Raw genomic sequence first — 11,513 nt, forward strand, 5'->3', positions numbered from 1 at the left:
GGTCACATAAACTTAACATTATCCAAGAAAACTAATACCGCATCTTCTTTTTTATATAAACATTGACCAATGAACCATGCCAAGGTCAAATGAACCATACCTGACAGACATTTACAGCTAACAATTCTTCCACACAACAAAATAAATATAGTTGACCTATCGCTTCTAGTTTGAGAAAAACAGACCAAAACACAATAAAACTTAATACTGAGCAATGAACGGTGAAAATGAGGTGAAGGTCAATTAAAACCCGTTCAACAGACATATAGATCATAAAATATTTCCACACACAAAATATAGCTGATCTATTGCATATAGTATTACAAAATAAGACCAAAACTCAAAATCTTAACTTTGACCACTGAACCATGAAAATGAGGTCAAGCCCGGTCAGATGACACCTGCCAGTTAAACATGTACACCTTACAATCATACCATACACCGAATATAGTAGACATATTGCATACAGTATGAGAAATACAGACCAAAACACAAAATAAATTAGCTATAGCCACTGAACCATGACAATGAGGTCAAGGTGAGTGCCAGTTAAGATTCAAATTTCCCCCGACATCAAGTTCTCTCCAGGCGGAGGGCCTATATAAAAGACCATACCCGTTGTATTTGTTGTTAATTATATCGCTAGGGGCAAAAGCATTAGGAATTGTAAATACTCGTTGCTTGGGTCTTTGAATTGAAAATGCCTGATACTCGCCTTTTTTACTCTCTGCTCGGATCTTTGAATTGAAAATGCCTGATACTCGTCTTTTTTACTCGTTGCTCGGGTCTTTGAATTGAAAATGTCTGATACTCGTCTTTTTACTCGTTGGTCGGGTTGTTGTCTCTTTGACACATTCCCCATTTCTATTCTCTTTTTTATTACATTTATCTCCAACTTGCCTCTATGATGCCCAGAAATTGAATGTCGAATGAACAGCCCTAAAGCTGAGTTGGTTGATTAAGAAACTACTATCTCGACTTCTGCCACACCTCAAAGGACTTTGATGGACAGTCTTCTGCCACACCTCAAAGGACTTTGATGGACAGTCTTCTGCCACACCTCAAAGGACTTTGATGGACAGTCTTCTTCCACACCTCAAAGGACTTTGATGGACATTCTTCTGCCACACCTCAAAGGACTTTGATGGACAGTCTTCTGCCACACCTCAAAGGACTTTGGTGGACAGTCTTCTGCCACACCTCAAAGGACTTTGATGGACAGTCTGAGATATATCATAAGACAGTCTTAGGGCTGTCCTATAATTCGTCCGAAAATATATCTTTAGACAAATCTTAAAACACTTTCGATGACACGGCACCAGCCCCAATTTCTCAGTCCCAGTTTAACTACATATTATGTTTCAATACTAAATATTGTGATTATTACTGAAATAGTTTTTCCTTCATCAATAGCTAATAGTATGCAAATTTATTAAATCGAGCAAAAGGGTTAAAAATCCACCCCTTCCCAGTACAACATAAGAACGAACTATAACAATCAGCTGAAAAAGGCTTAACTCATCAGATGGAGAAAAATACATGTATTATTCATAATTAACAAATATTTTGAAAATCGCGTATGTTTTCGAATATCATAAATATAGTTGTGAAAATGAATAATCAGTCCCTTACTTTAATGAAAATAAAAAGTCTTGCTTCAAAAGTGCAGAAAATGAATAATCTGTCCTTTGAGTTTACAAAAATAAATAACCGATCAAAAACAAATCCTCCTGCCCCCCCCCCCCCCCAGAATATCAAATGGTCGTCCCCTTATAGAATGTTTGAATGTAAAATTTTAGCATGTTACATTGAATAGCTGCTATGGAAACAAACATACTAGAATGTCAATCTTTTTTTTAAAATTTTTAAATTCAATTCAATTCAAATATTTATTGTCATATAAACTCTGAACAATAAGTTTGTGACAAATGAAATAAACATACACAAAATACATTTAACAAACAACACCATGAAAACAAAAAAACAAACAAAAAAGCAAAACAATCTATCTATATGGTATATAAATATATTTTATAAATAAATCTAGAGTCCCCTGTCCTCAGTTCTTATGCCTGTTTAAAATAGGATCATAAACTTTCTACTTTTTTTTAGGTATATGGACAAAGAAGATATTTTTTTATCATTTTCTTGCCAGGACATAAAATCTGGCATATGTTTAATTGCATTTCCTATAAAGTTATCTCTTAGTTTAGCATTTTTTTTTGCAGTATAAATAAAATGGGCTTCATCCTCCATTGTATTACAGAATGCGCATAGTCTTTTTTCTCTAGATATTTTTAAATGTCTTCCTTTTTCTATCATTAAATTATGATCGCTAATTCTCATTTTTGTTATGTTACTTCTCTTTTCAAAAGATTTACAGCTTAAGTAGTTTTCCATTTCTAAATTTTGCTTTAAACTTTTATATAAATACAATTTACTTTTTTCATCTACTTTTTCAAATTTTTGTTCAAATATATTTTTGTAGAAATTTAAGAATTGATGTTTTAAGGTTTTTTTTAACAACTTTGAGAAATTTTTTCTTTTGTTTCCCTCAAGAATGGATACGTCCATGTTTACCTCTTTCAAAAACATATTTAACATATGTAAACCAGGTATAGCAAACTCAATTGTCTAAAGTTTTAGAAAGTAAAAAGGATTCATACAAAATTGGATTAATTTCAGAATTTAGTAATCTTGATAAGTAAAAGTATACTTTGAGTTTTTATATGCATCTCTATTGGGTATCTCCCTAGCTTTGTTCTCCCAGCTATGTTTGATGAAGATTTTCTTGTTCCGAGGATATATTTACAGAAAGACAAATGTATTTTTTCTAAATTTGATTTATCAGTAAAATCAAGAGGGTCTTTATTTGGTTTGGAGATATTTGCACGTTTTCTGCTCTAAATTTTGAAACAAAAGTATCCATATAAGTAATTTCTGAATTATAAGTGGCTATTGGTTTAACTATAAAATCAAAAAGAATGCAAGCTGCTTTAACTGTCAGATTATTTAAGGAACCAGTATAAGTTGTAATGGCAAACATCACTGTCCTTGCTTTATTTACAAGCTCTTCAGAGCTATGCAATAAGTTTCCATTTGATTTCACAAGAATTCGAAGAAATGAATACTCAGAGACATTTGATAATTTTTTTATATTTTGTAAAAGATTAAAAATTTTGTTTAATTACTGATAGTGAAGTGATTGATTCACTATATATTTTAACTTTTCCTTTTTCAATTTTTAAAGACATGTGATAAATTACTCTCTGCATGATTCTTAAAAGACCAACTAAAATGCATTGGTCAATATTACATGTATATATGCTCTATGGTCGGGTTATTGTAGCTTCGACACATTCCCCCTTTCCTTTCTCAATTTTATTTATAGTTTACAAGAGTTTAATGCAGGTTCTCGGGGCCTCGTGATTGTAGGTTTACGGCTGTCTTACATGTAGATTAAAACTTTTACTTTAGGGGCATGCTTTAATATCCGAACCAAAGTCTGTTACATAATTTAACCAAATTCTGTTACATAATTTGGTGAAATACCTTTGTCAGGTAAAATCGTTTTTGTACACAGTCAGAGTTACTCAAGTGTGAAGTGAGTAAATGTGAGTGAACAGTTTTATTCTGGCGTATAAAATTGTAATCCTGGTACTTTTGATAACTATTTACACCACTGGGTCGATGCCACTGCTGGTGGACGTTTCGTCCCCGAGGGTATCACCAGCCCAGTAGTCAGCACTTCGGTGTTGGCATGAATATCAATTATATGGTCATTTTTATAAATTTTCTGTTTACAAAACTTAAAATTTTTCGAAAAACTAAGGATTTTCTTACCCCAGGAGTAGATTACCTTAGCCGTATTTGGCACAACTTTTTGGAATTTTGGGTCCTCAATGCTCTTCAACTTTGTATTTATTTGGCTTTTTAACTATTTTGATATGAGCGTCACTGATGAGTCTTATGTAGACGAAACGCGCGTCTGGCGTATAAAATTGTAATCCTGGTACTTTTGATAACTATTTACACCACTGGGTCGATGCCACTGCTGGTGGACGTTTCGTCCCCGAGGGTATCACCAGCCCAGTAGTCAGCACTTCGGTGTTGGCATGAATATCAATTATATGGTCATTTTTATAAATTTTCTGTTTACAAAACTTAAAATTTTTCGAAAAACTAAGGATTTTCTTACCCCAGGAGTAGATTACCTTAGCCGTATTTGGCACAACTTTTTGGAATTTTGGGTCCTCAATGCTCTTCAACTTTGTATTTATTTGGCTTTTTAACTATTTTGATATGAGCGTCACTGATGAGTCTTATGTAGACGAAACGCGCGTCTGGCGTATAAAATTGTAATCCTGGTACTTTTGATAACTATTATTACTATTTGATCATGTGATCGAAAGGCTCCATTTTAGTTTGATCTTTACTTGGACAATATCTGAGATATGCATTTCATATTAAGAGTTTTTGGAGAGTTAAAGGTAGTTACAATGTTATATGCTTAATGAATGGCTTCAAGTTAACTGTTAAGAATTTTAAACTGTTTAGTTTGAAAAAAAAATGCTTTTGAAGAAACAAAATATTTCACAGTTTGACTTGCCCCCATTATGAAACTACATTTATGGTTAATGTTAACTTTTTGACAGTTCTACTACAATTTTTCCTTGTTTTGGTAGTGGTTAAGAAAAAAATAGTTTGGCCTTTTTTAATATTGAACACAGTGGCGGATCCAGGGGGAGGGTTCAGGGGGTTGGAACCCCCCTTTTTTGGACGATCAATGCATTTGAATGGGGACATATAGTTCGATCCCCCCTTTGTCCTGGTTGGGAAGCCCCTTCTTAAATATTTCATGGCCGGATCAACCCCTGAAACAATTCTGTAAAGGATATAAGCCTATACCAGTCTTTTCTGTAAAAAAAATGTTTTAAAAAAAAACTTTCTATATCGCATATGTTGGCCCCTTTAAACACAGTAGCTCGTCTCAAACAAATTCAATACACAAAAAAGGTACAGCTGAAAATGAACAACACGAATATTAAGGATAAACGCCTAATGCTATGTTACATATAGGTAGATATCCGAACACACCCTAAGACACAATGTATATTTATATATCTGCGTGCGCATAGGACCTTAATATTTTCAGTGAATACCTTTACTGTTTACATGCGTTTTATGTTTTAGAATGGATATATAGACAATGGAATTATATTCTAAGTGCAAAAAACGAACAAAGTGATGTCGTTATTAGTGATTGTGTTGCTTCAAACTGTGAATTATAATCAAATGTGTGTTCAGAAATATATTCGATTTCATTGTGGATTACAAAACGGATATAGTTCTAGCAGCTAAAAATGGTAAGTTTTATAAATATTATATTTTAAAATGCAGTCCTCTGATAATATTTTCTTGTCTACTCGGGTTTTATTTCTTTCAAGGTATATGAGTGACCAAAAAAAAATGTGCATACATGTTCACGATTAAACCATATCGAGTGCACCGCATTTAAAAAAAAATCAAATTAATTATGAACAAACGAAGAGATAACAAGTTTCAATCTATTTGAATTATTTTGCTGTTCATTGTAATTTTCGACAGAATGTTATTGTTTTCCAAAACAGATGCACCTCAATATACCCCCCTTTTTTTTTTTTAGCTCACCCTCACCTGTCCCGCATCCGTCTGTCGTCCGTAAACTGTAACAAAAATTGACATCATTTTTTTCTAGGTTGTGAGGCCTAGGCTGGGCCGTACCAGGTATATATCTGTGTATGTTATTGTTAAGGTCGTTGTGAATGCTCATGTGTCCCTTTTTTCCCCACATTTTCTTCTAGGTTGTGAGGCCAAGGCGGTGCCTTACCAAAGTGTATATTTATGTTATTGTTAAAGTTGTTCTGTATGCCTTATGTCCTCTTTGCCCCTACCTTTTTCCTTTAGGTTTGCAGCCCAGGACTTGGCCATACAGGTATATATGTTATTGTTAAGGTATTTGTGTATGCTTCATGTCCTCTTTGCCCCCATTTTTTGCCCTTTAGGGTTGTGCGGCCACAGACTTGGCCATATCAGGTACATATGTTATTGTTAAGGTCTCTGTGTATGCCTCATGTCTTTTTTGCCTCTAATTTTTTTCCTTAAGGTTGTGCGGCCCAGGACTTGGCCGTACCAGATATATATGTTATTGTTAAGGTCTTTTTGTATGCCTCATGTCCTCTTTGCCTCCATTTTTTTTCTTTAGGTTATGCACCCAAGACTTGGCATACCAGGTATATATGCTATTGTTTAGGTCTTTCTTTATGCCTCATCTTTTTTTGCCTCTTTTTTCCTTTATGTTGTGTGGCCCAGGACTTGGCCATACCAGGAATATACATGTTATTGCTAAGGTCTATGTGTATGCCCCATGTCCTCTTTGCCTCTATTTTTTTCCTTTAGGTTGTGCGACCCAGGACTTGGCCATACCAGGTATATATGTTATTGTTAAGGTCTTTGTGTATGCCTCATGTCCTCTTTGCCTCTATTTTTTTCCTTTAGGTTGTGCAGCCCAGGACTATACCAGGTATATATGTGATTGTTAAAGTCTTTGTGTGTGCTTCATGTACTCTTTGCCTCCATTTTGTTTTCTTTAGGTTGTGCGGTCCAGGACTTGGCCATACTAGGTATATATGTTATTGATGAGGTCTTGTGTATGCCTCATGTCCTCTTTGCCTCTATTTTTTTTCCTTTAGGTTGTGTGGCCCAGGACTTGGCCATACTAGGTATATATATGTTATTGTTTAGGTCTTTGTGTATGCATCATGTACTCTTTGCCCCCATTTTTTCCCTTTAGGTTACATGGATCAGGACTTGGCCATACCAGGTATATGTGTTATTGTTAAGGTCTTTGTGTATGCCTCATGTCCTCTTTGCCTCATTTTTTTTCGTTTAGGTTGTGCGGCCCATGACTTTGCCATACTAGGTATATATGTTATTGTTAAGGTCTTTGTGTATGCTTCATGTACTCCTTGCCCCCATTTTTTTCCCTTTAGGTGTTGTGGATCAGGACTTGGCCATAACAGGTATATATGTTATTGTTAAGGTCTTTGTATATGCCTCATGTACTCTTTGCCTCTATTCTGTTTTCTTTAGGTTGTGCGGTCCAGGACTTGGCCATACTAGGTATATATGTTATTGATGAGGTCTTGTGTATGCCTCATGTCCTCTTTGCCTCTATTTTTTTTCCTTTAGGTTGTGTGGCCCAGGACTTGGCCATACTAGTTAAATATATATGTTATTGTTTAGGTCTTTGTGTATGCATCATGTACTCTTTGCCCCCATTTTTTCCCTTTAGGTTACGTGGATCAGGACTTGGCCATACCAGGTATATATGTTATTGTTAAGGTTTTTGTGTATGCCTCATGTCCTCTTTGCCTCATTTTTTTTCCTTTAGGTTGTGCGGCCCATGACTTTGCCATACTAGGTATATATGTTATTGTTAAGGTCTTTGTGTATGCCTCATGTCCTTTTTGCTTCTATTTTTTTTCCTTTAGGTTGTGCGGCCCAGGACCTGGCCATACCAGGTATATGTGTTATTGTTAAGGTCTTTGTGTATGCCTCATGTCCTCTTTGCCTCATTTTTTTCCCTTTAGGTTGTATGGTCCAGGACTTGGCCATACTAGGTATATATGTTATTGTTAAGGTCTTTGTGTATGCTTCATGTACTCCTTGCCCCCATTTTTTTCCCTTTAGGTGTTGTGGATCAGGACTTGGCCATAACAGGTATATATGTTATTGTTAAGGTCTTTGTATATGCCTCATGTACTCTTTGCCTCTATTTTGTTTTCTTTAGGTTGTGTGGTCCAGGACTTGGCCATACTAGGTATATATGTTATTGATGAGGTCATGTGTATGCCTCCTGTTCTTTTTGCCTCTATTTTTTTTCCTTTAGGTTGTACGGTCCAGGACTTGGCCATACCAGGTATATATGTTATTGTTAAGGTCTTTGTGTATGCCTCATGTCCTCTTTGCCTCTATTTTTTTCCTTTAGGTTGTGTCTATGACTTGGCCATACTAGGTATATATGTTTTTGTTAAAGTATTTGTGTATGCTTCATGTACTCTTTGCCTCTATTTTTTTTCTTTAGGTTGTGCGGTCCAGGACTTGGCCATACTAGGTATATATGTTATTGATGAGGTCTTGTGTATGCCTCATGTCCTCTTTGCCTTTATTGTATTTCCTTTAGGTTGTGTGGCCCAGGACTTGACCATACTAGGTATATATGTTATTGTTAAGGTCTTTGTGTATGCCTCATGTCCTCTTTGCCTCTATTTTATTTCCTTTAGGTTATGTGGATCAGGACTTGGCCATACTAGGTATATATGTTATTGTTAAGGTCTTTGTGTATACCTCATGTCCTCTTTGCCTCTATTTTATTTCCTTTAGGTTATGTGGATCAGGACTTGGCCATACCAGGTATATATATTATTGTTAAGGTCTTTGTGTATGCCTCATGTCCTTTTTGCCTTTATTTTTTTCCCTTTAGGTTGTGTGGCCCAGGACTTGGCCATACTAGGTATATATGTTATTGTTAAGGTCTTTGTGTATGCCTCATGTCCTCTTTGCCTCTATTTTATTTCCTTTAGGTTATGTGGATCAGAACTTGGCCATACTAGGTATATATATTATTGTTAAGGTCTTTGTGTATGCCTCATGTCCTCTTTGCCTCTATTTTTTCCCCTTAAGGTTGTACATCCCATGACTTGGCCATACAAGGTATATATGTTATTGTTAAGGTCTTTGGGTATGCCTCATGTCCTTTTTGTCTTTTTTGATTTCTTTAGGTTGTGTGGTCCAGGTCTTGGCCATACTAGGTATATATGTTATTGTTAATGTCTTTGTGTATGCCTCATGTCCTCTTTGCCTCTATTTTTTTCCTTCAGGTTGTGCGGCCCAGGACTTGGCCATACTAGGTATATATGTTATTGTTTAGGTCTTTGTGTATGCCTCATGTCCTTTTTGCTTCTATTTTTTTTCCTTTAGGTTGTTTGGCCCAGGACTTGGCCATACCAGGTATATATGTTATTGTTAAGGTCTTTGTGTATGCCTCATGTCCTCTTTGCCTCTATTTTGTTTTCTTTAGTTTGTGCCGTCCAGGACTTTGCCATACCAGGTATATATGTTATTGTTAAGGTTTTTGTGTATACCTCATGTCCTCTTTGCCTCTTTTTTTTTTCCTTTAGGTTGTTTGGCCCAGGACTTGACCATACTAGGTATATATGTTATTGTTAAGGTCTTTGTGTATGCCTCATGTCCTCTTTGCCTCTATTTTATTTCCTTTAGGTTATGTGGATCAGGACTTGGCCATACCAGGTATATATATTATTGTTAAGGTCTTTGTGTATGCCTCATGTCCTCTTTGCCTCTATTTTTTTCCCTTTAGGTTGTACGGCGCAGGACTTGGCCATACCAGGTATATTTGCTATTGTTAAGGTCTTTGTGTGTTTCTCCTGTCCTTTTTGTCTCTTTTGTTTTCTTCAGGTTGTGCAGTCCAGGACTTGGCCATACCAGGTATATATGTTATTGTTAAGGTTTTTGTGTATGCCTCATGTCCTCTTTGCCTTTATTTTTTTCCCTTTAGGTTGTGCGGCCCAGGACTTGGCCCTACCAGGTATATATATAATTGTTAAGGTCTTTGTGTATGCCTCATGTCCTTTTTGTCTCTTTTGTTTCTTTAGTTTGTGTGGTCCAGGTCTTGGCCATACCAGGTATATATGTTATTGTTAAGGTCTTTGTGTATGCCTCATGTACTCTTTGCCTCTATTTTTTTTCCTTTAGGTGTTGTGGATCAGGACTTGGCCATTCCAGGTATATATGTTATTGTTAAGGTCTTTTTGTATGCCTCATGTCCTCTTTGCCTCTATTTTGTTTTCTTTAGGTTGTGCAGTCCATGACTTGGCCATACTAGATATATATGTTATTGTTAAAAGTCTTTGTGTATGCTTCATGTACTCTTTGCCTCTATTTTTTTTCTTTAGGTTGTGCTGTCTAGGACTTTGCCATACTAGGTATATATGTTATTGATGAGGTCTTGTGTATGCCTCATGTCCTCTTTGCCTTTATTTTTTTTCCTTTAGGTTTTGTGGCCCAGGACTTGACCATACTAGGTATATATGTTATTGTTAAGGTCTTTGTGTATGCCTCATGTCCTCTTTGCCTCTATTTTATTTCCTTTAGGTTATGTAAATCAGGACTTGGCCATACCAGGTATATATATTATTGTTAAGGTCTTTGTGTATGCCTCCTGTCCTCTTTGCCTCTATTTTGTTTCCTTTATGTTGTGCGGTCCATGACTTGGCCATACTAGGTATATATGTTATTGTTAAAGTCTTTGTGTATGCTTCATGTACTCTTTGCCTCTATTTTTTTTCTTTAGGTTGTGCGGTCTAGGACTTTGCCATACTAGGTATATATGTTATTGATGAGGTCTTGTGTATGCCTCATGTCCTCTTTGCCTTTATTTTTTTTCCTTTAGGTTTTGTGGCCCAGGACTTGGCCATACCAGGTATATATGTTTTTGTTAAGGTCCATGTGTATGCCTCATGTCCTATTTTCCCCCATTTTTGTTCTTTTAGGTTGTGTGGCCCAAGACTTGGCCATACCAGATATATTTGTTATTGTTAATGTCATTGTGTATGCCTCATGACCTATTTGCCCCCCATTTTTTTCTTTTAGGTTGTGAGGCCAAGGACTTGGCAATACCACGTTTATATGTTATTGTTAAGGTCTTAGTTTATGCCTCATGTCCTCTTTGCCCCCATTTTTTTCCGTTTAGGTTGTGCAGCCTAGGACTTGGGGATAAAATCAGCAACAATTGGGTAGTGTCAAGTCCCATCATCATATATGTTTCTGAATCAACCTAGAGTACTTACCACTGAAGATTTTTAATGTTATAACTGTATATAATTTTAAAGGAGGTATCAAGATAATTAGGATTCATTATCTTTGTTATTTTTATGTAGTCATCTTAATTTGTTCCCTTATATATAGAAATTAGGAGGTATGGTATGATTGCATTTGACATTTATCAAGCAGAGACCAAATGGCAAGGAAGTTAGCAACTAAAGATCACACAGTCTTCTACAGTGGGCAAAATCTATATGGTATAGAAAGCTGGGTAAGTCCCCAACATGACAAAATATGAAACAATTTATGCCAAACTCCAATTGCTTGAGATATGATCAAATGAAAACCATAACAAATATGATAAACACTGACAAACAATGACTTTTTCCAACTTTTTGTGCCAACAAAGACTGGTAGTTTAAAAGATATGTCAACATGTCACTTAAAGCATTTAGTAAAGAAATGTTAAATTGTATATTTACTCAGTTTATTATTCTTTTGCATTAAATATTGTTTCAATTATTTTTCATATAGATTTTCCATGTGGCAACCAGCAAAGCAATTGAAGATTGTTAAAGAAATCTTCAACCAAGTCAGAAATTACTCTACAGCTTTACCTAGAAAATATG

At 35.6% G+C, this 11,513-nt stretch overlaps 1 long non-coding RNA gene across 1 annotated transcript; it reads left to right on the top strand.

Moving 5' to 3' along the window:
* The first annotated feature begins 4,435 nt into the window (after positions 1-4,435).
* LOC134713983 (uncharacterized) lies at positions 4,436-11,513 on the top strand. Its single transcript, XR_010106453.1, has 4 exons — positions 4,436-4,490; positions 5,194-5,366; positions 11,029-11,155; positions 11,419-11,513. It is a non-coding gene; the product is annotated as an uncharacterized LOC134713983 (long non-coding RNA).

This window comes from Mytilus trossulus, chromosome 4 (genome assembly GCF_036588685.1).
Source record: "Mytilus trossulus isolate FHL-02 chromosome 4, PNRI_Mtr1.1.1.hap1, whole genome shotgun sequence".
Lineage (NCBI taxonomy): Eukaryota > Metazoa > Mollusca > Bivalvia > Mytilida > Mytilidae > Mytilus > Mytilus trossulus.